Source organism: Hyperoodon ampullatus (assembly GCF_949752795.1).
Source record: "Hyperoodon ampullatus genome assembly, chromosome: 18".
In the NCBI taxonomy this organism is placed as follows: Eukaryota; Metazoa; Chordata; class Mammalia; order Artiodactyla; family Ziphiidae; genus Hyperoodon; species Hyperoodon ampullatus.
In genome coordinates this window covers 26,794,145-26,800,389 of record NC_136931.1, presented here as the reverse complement: position 1 = coordinate 26,800,389, position 6,245 = coordinate 26,794,145, and positions in this window count along the sequence as shown.

The following is a 6,245-nucleotide window of genomic DNA, read 5'->3' as shown; positions in this document are numbered from 1 at the left end:
CTACTTAAGCAGCTGAGCATCAGTATCTTTACCTTTACTTGGCCTGGATTTTCAAGATAATTAATGGCCATTTTTTAACAGTGAATAATTGAGCTCCCCTTTTGGAACCTGAAAATGGAAAAGTAGGGGAAAAAAAAGACTTAAAAAATTCACAGAGTCACGCATACAGATTCTGCATACTAATCTAAAACTCTGCCTGAGGGCATGGCAATCCCCTCCCAATCTGAATTCAGTTCCCACCCCATGGCTCTCAGGAGAGCAGGAGTTCAGAATCAAACAAGCATCTATGCTAATAATACTTTTAAGGCATTTAAGGAAGGCATTTATCAGAATCAGGATGTTTCTAAAGTGGTGTTGTCAGCTGAGACGTTTAGATTTGTTCTAATGACAAAGAAGAATGAGGTTAAGTTAATCAAGCAATTGCCAACTTTTGCTTTGGTAAAGAAATTAAATATTCAATCTGGAAATCAAATTAAGGGTCCATGTAGAGCTGGGTCTATGTGGCCACTGAAAAAGCATTTCAGAAAGGAATATTGATGTATGGTCCCATAGAACACTGAATCCCCTTAGAGGTTTCCCTCTTTTGTGGTAAAAGCATAAAAATTAGAGCAGGGTAGTGACTTTTTCTGAAAATGATTTTTGCTTTATTTAAAAGGCACACATTCTGAGATTATATCATTCTATATGTATCTATCCATCTATCTATCATCTATCATCTATCTACTGTCAGTGAAAAAAATTAATCAGTGGTTGATCTAAGAAAGATATGGAAAATTTTATTTGAGCCAACCTGAGGATTATAACCTGGGAGACAGTCTTTCAGAAAGCTCTGAGGACTGTTCCACCCATTAGAGGTCAAAGCACAGTTATATAAGTTTTTGAGACAAAGGGTTATATGTCAGATGACATATTGATACTTTACACAATCCAGATCTTCATGTACAAGGCAAGTAGTGGGTCATCCTGATTCCTTACAAGATTAAGAAGGAATGTTATCTTCTAAGGAGTTCTGGTTAATGCAGATTCACAATACACAGTAAAGGGGAGGGAGGAGACCCAAACAGGCAGAGAAAAATTTTATGTTTAAATTTGTCTTGTCTTGCTATAAAATATGAATTTTATTTCATCACTACCTATCTATCTTATTCATCATCATCATCATCATCTACCTATTTATCTCAAAATGCAGACGCAAGTCTAGATCATTCTCATTTAACTTTGCAATTTAACTGGTCCTTGAAACTCTAATTCTATATACCAGTGATGTAGAGTCAAGACTTCAAAGATTACCTTGCAGCTCCAGGCCTACTGTTAATTGGCTGGATAACCTTCTTAGTCATTTTCTCTAACTAAAACTCAGTTTCTCACAAGAGATTTATTACAGTGATGAGGATAGTCTGGCCCAGTGCTACACAAAGGTCTGAGGACCAGCAACATCAGCATCACTTGGGAGCTTATTAAAAATGCAAGACCTCAGGCTCCACCCCAGACCTACTGAGTTAGATATTCTGATGGAGGGGCCCACATACATGTAGTTTAGCAAGTTCTCCATATGATTCTGATACACTCTAAAGATTGGGTATTAGTAGTAATCTGTCCCACAGAGATGATGCTCTTGATTTAGAACCAGAGCATTTCATTGTAAATTTTACTCTTGTTAGAGGAATTGGGTATCCCACTGAGCTATCAATACTCTCTCACTTGGTAACCATAATATCTGGGGGAGTAAATGGCTCTTTGTGGGTCAACTTCTTGTGGACCTTGGTGCCTTTCAGTTTGGAGGCTCTGGGAGATGAAACATTGCCACTTGGTGAGAAGGCACTCATTGTTTTGCCTCAAAGAATCGGTTTTTTTAAAAAATTAAAGTATAGTTGATTTACAATGTTATATTAGTTTCAGGAGTATAGTACAATGATTCAATATTTTGGTAAATTATACTCCATTTAAAGTTATTATAAAAATATTGGTTATATTCCCTGTTCTGTACATTACATCCTTCTATCTTATTTATTTTATACCTAGTAGTTTGTACCTCTTAATCCCTTTTCCCTATCTTGCCCCGTCCCCACTCTTCTCCGCATTGGTAACCACTGATTTGTTCTCTGTATCTATGAGTCTGTTTTTCTTTTGTTTTATTTTTTAGATTCCACATAGAAGTGATAATATATAGTATCTGTATTTCTCTGACTTCACTAAGCATAATATCCTCTAGGTCCATCTATGTTACTGCAAATGGCAAAATTTCATTTTTTTATGGCTGAGTAATATTCCATTATATTCCAACATTCCATTATATATATACAACACCTTCTTTTTTAAAAAAATGTTATTGGAGTATAGTTGATTTACAATGTTGTGTTAGTTTCAGGTATACACCATAGTGATTTAGTTATACATATATTCATTCTTTTTCAGATTCATTTCCCATATAGGTTATTAGAGAATATTGAGTAGAGTTCCCTGTGCTATATAGTAGGTCCCTGTTGGTTATCTGTTTTATATATGGTAGTGTGTGTATGTTAATCCCGAGCTCCTAGTTTATCCCTCCCCCCATGTTTCCCCTTTTATACCACATCTTCTTTATCCATTCATCTGTTGATGGACACTTAGATTGTTTCCATATCTGGGCTATTGTAAATAATGCTACTATGAACATTGGGGTGCATATATCTTTTCAAATTAGTATTTTTGTTTTCTTTGGATATCTACCCAGGAGTGGAATTCTGGATAATATATAGTTCTGTTTTTAATATTTTGAGGAAGCTTCATACTGTTTTCCATAGTGGTTGTACCAGTTTACATCCCACCAACAGTGAACTAGTGTCCCTATGTAGTCTGCGTGTACCCAGTGGCTTTGGTGGGAGAGCTGGATCTGAAGTGAGCATGGACTGTGTCTTCCCCCAGGGAGTGCTGCAGCCACTGTCTTGGTAGGAGATAGGGCTGGAGATGGAGGGGCTGCAGCCAGAGCCATGTGCAAGCTGGGGCTTCTCCTCTGTTCAGTGGCTGCCACCACCCTATTGGGGTGGGGTTGGGGGCTGAGGGGCTGGAGCAGGAGCCTTGAAGGAGTTGGGTTTCTTCTGGGTATGTGGCAGAGCCTGAGGGCTTGGAGCTGCACTTCTGTGCTGGTTTCACTTTTTCCCCAGTGTGTGTGCCTTGGTTAGAGGCTGGGTCAGGGCTGGAGGGGTTGGTGCCACATCACTGAGCTGGCCATATGCCTTCCCAAGTGTGTATAGGGACAGGTTCTCCAGCAAAGGTGGTCTCTGCCCTGGAGCTAGCTTCAGGTTGTGTGCAGGGACATGTGAGCTGGCAATGCTTGTCTTTGTCCTGGTCAGAGTCAGGGCTGGGGTTCGGGCTGCCTTTGTTTCCTCCAATTTTGCACACTCTTGGTGGCAACAGAAATCTCCACCTTAGTGGGGAGCAGTGCTGGAGCAAGAGGGGCTGGGGCAGGAGCCTGGGCTGTGTCCTGGGGTGGTTCTGGCAAGCTGGCCAGAGCCGCAGGCAGTTTTCAGTCTGCTGCCACCACACTGTGACTGTAAGTCAGTGCGTGTGCTCTTCAGGAGCACAGTCTTGGTATCTTACAGCCCTTTGGTAAGCCCCACTGGTTTTCAAACCAGATAAGGGGTGTCATCTTCCTGGTGTCAGACTCCAAGGCTGGGGTGCCTAATATGTGGCTCAAACCCCTCGCTCCCCAGGGAGGGGCTCCTATCCTGTGATATCCTCCTGCGCTTCTCTGTTTCCCAACCAGTTTCTTTATCCTTGCTTCCTAGCAGAATCTGTGTGAATCTTTCTTTACAGCCTTGGTTGTAGAAGAGCTGTTTTGCCAGTTCCCAGGTCCATTTCAGTTAGAATCTCTCTGTGGGTAGTTTTAGTTTAGGTGTGTTCACGAGGGGAGGTGAGCCCAGTATCCTCCTGCTCCACCATCTTGATCTCCAAAACCCTCCATAGTTCTTCTTGCTGAGAAGAAAATGCTTTGTGAAAGAAAGTGGTAATATAGTAAAATGGGAGAGAATGCTGGTCCTGGACTTACTTTCTATTGGCTCCCAACTCTTACATAAGATCAACAGCCTTATTAACCTCCTAGGACCTTGTAAATGATGATCATTTAAAGGGTTTTTTTAAGATTAAATGAGGTAATGCATGCAGAAAGCTTATCCCTGGTCCTAGCACATAGTGAGCACTAAGTACGTATTACTTATTTTTGGAGATTAATATGAATTTTCTTGTAATGGGATGGAGGCCAGAAGAAGGAAAAATGTTTTGTGAACTTCATTCTCAGGAATAAAAGAACAAAAGTGCGTTGGGACATATATCCACCCTGTGACCCAGCAATTTTAGTTCTGGTCATTCACCAATGAGAAATACAAAATATGTCCAAAATGGGCAAGAATTTTCCTCACAGCTTTATTCATAAGAGCCTAAAACTTGAAACAACTCAAATGTCTACCAACAGCTGAATGGACATACAAATGGTGATATTTTCATACAATAAGATATTAATCAGTAATAAAAAGGAATGAACTCCTGATGTATACAACAACATGGATATATCTCAAAGCATTATGTTGAGCAAAAGAAACCAGACACAAAAGTTGCATATTGTATAGTCTGTACAGTCTGTAAATGAATTTCTGGAACTGACAAAACTAAGCTAATGTAATAGAAATTTGAGCAGTAGTTGCCTTGGGAGGGTTGACTGGAGAGGTGCACTGAGAACTTTGGGGTGATGGGAAGTATTCTATATCTTGATTGGAATGGTAGTTACGAAAGTGTATACATTGTCAAAACACATCAAAATATACACTTAAAAAATGAGCATTTAATTTTACGTAAATTAAAATTCAATAAAAAATAACTCCCAAGAAAATGCATGAGGTCTCCTCCTTCCTATCTCAGAAGTTCATGTGAGATCACAATCTATAAGAACTTTGTATAAGATTTCATAACCTTTAGGAATTCTTCATCGTTTCTTCCTATGTGTAATTCTCTGTGGTGAATAGCAATTCAACTCTGAAGTGAGAAATGATCAATGACATCACTGGGAGCAAAAAGAAGCTGGAGATACAGGGCTGTATCCAAACCCAGTTTACGAGAAAATTGCGCATTAGCTACAATTTATTATCTTCTGACTCCCACAGCGAACTTTTGTTTTGTTTTCAAATTCTCTTAGAAATATTTGCTTAAAATTAAGAGTGATTTGCCTTGGATCTATTCCCATTACTACCCACTATCTATGGCCACTAAGCCTAACATATTGAGTACTTTCATTCAGCATCAGTCAGCAAGCATTAATTGAATGCCCGCTGCCTGCTCAGGAGGGTCTTTAAAGAGGTAAAAAAATAGGTGTTAACATGACATTTTAGAGCTGGGCAATCCATGTGGTTAAATAGCCTTTTATACCTGCGGAAATTGTAACACAGAGAGGGCAATTGGCTTAATCAAGGTCGCTTTTGCACTCCTGGGCTTAAATCTCCTGCATGCCAATCAAAGAATCTCTTCATGGAATCCCATTGGTATAGTTCTTGCTTTTAGAGGACTTATGATCTATTTGCAGTACTCCTGCAAGCACAAGCCAGAGATTAATTAGAGCATAAACAAGGAGACAGGAGAACAGGGAAGAGAAATTTAACATTTGAGCATCATCTAGGTACCAGATAATTTCCTGTGTTTTAATTCTCTGAACTATCCAAGAAATGCATGTTTTTATTCCCATATCATCGTTGAGAAATCTGAGGCTCAGAAGGTTCCCATGACTTACATAAGGTCATAATGGTAGAAAGTGGCAGAACTCAGGTATGTCAGGCTCAAAGTCTTTACATTAATGAAGCTGGAGCACTATAAAGCAATCTTTTAAGGAAGGAATTTCAGTGAGAAAAATACTCAACAGACCAGTTGAATGAATTGCCTTGTTTTCAGTAAGGAAAACAAAATTTCAAAGCCAGTTGGGGGTATCCAATGTAGAATGGGAATTTGCACGTTCCACAATGACAGAGAAGAGAAAGTCAGGTTGTGAAGATGGGATGTAAGAGAGGAGCATTCACCTGGCTTTTTTTTTTTTTTTTTTTTTTGCATTCACTATTAGAGACATAGAGCTTCTAATCAAGCATTTAATACTTTCTTTTTGCCACTCAGTAAAAGGCTTTTTATTTCAGTTCGCCTCCTAGGTGTTCTACGTCAGGCAGTTACTGTACCTGAAGGTTTTCAAAGTCTAAGAAATTAAATGGACGGTCCTTAAAGCAACACTCTCT